Consider the following 558-nt stretch of genomic DNA (forward strand, 5'->3'; position numbering starts at 1 on the left):
TTTGCCCAGCACGGGGATATTGAGTTCTATAAGATAAAGCCATAAACATGTTTGTCTGAGTCTTCTATGAAAAGTTACAGCGATTTATATGAAGTTGTTCAAAAACGCTTTATTTCGCCAAGACAATGCGTTTCTCACTGTTACATGCATTTGAATGGGAAACTCGCCTGAAACAAAGTATAGGTTTTCATTATGTGAATAATTTTAAAATCTTAGCTCAAACGGCTGCAAAACCTGTTTGCCCAGCACGGGGATATTGAGTTCTATAATATAAAGCCATAAACATGTTTGTCTGAGTCTTCTATCAAAAGTTACAGCGATTTATATGAAGTTGTTCAAAAACGCTTTATTTCGCCAAGACAATGCGTTTCTCACTGTTACATGCATTTGAATGGGAAACTCGCCTGAGACAAAGTATAGGTTTTCATTATGTGAATAATTTTAAAATCTTAGCTCAAACGGCTGCAAAACCTGTTTGCCCAGCACGGGGATATTGAGTTCTATAAGATAAAGCCATAAACATGTTTGTCTGAGTCTTCTATCAAAAGTTACAGCGAT

This window comes from Copadichromis virginalis, linkage group LG7 (genome assembly GCF_057382275.1).
Source record: "Copadichromis virginalis isolate Kocher_CV1m ecotype Utaka linkage group LG7, C_Virginalis_male_GT1.1, whole genome shotgun sequence".
Classification (NCBI taxonomy): domain Eukaryota; kingdom Metazoa; phylum Chordata; class Actinopteri; order Cichliformes; family Cichlidae; genus Copadichromis; species Copadichromis virginalis.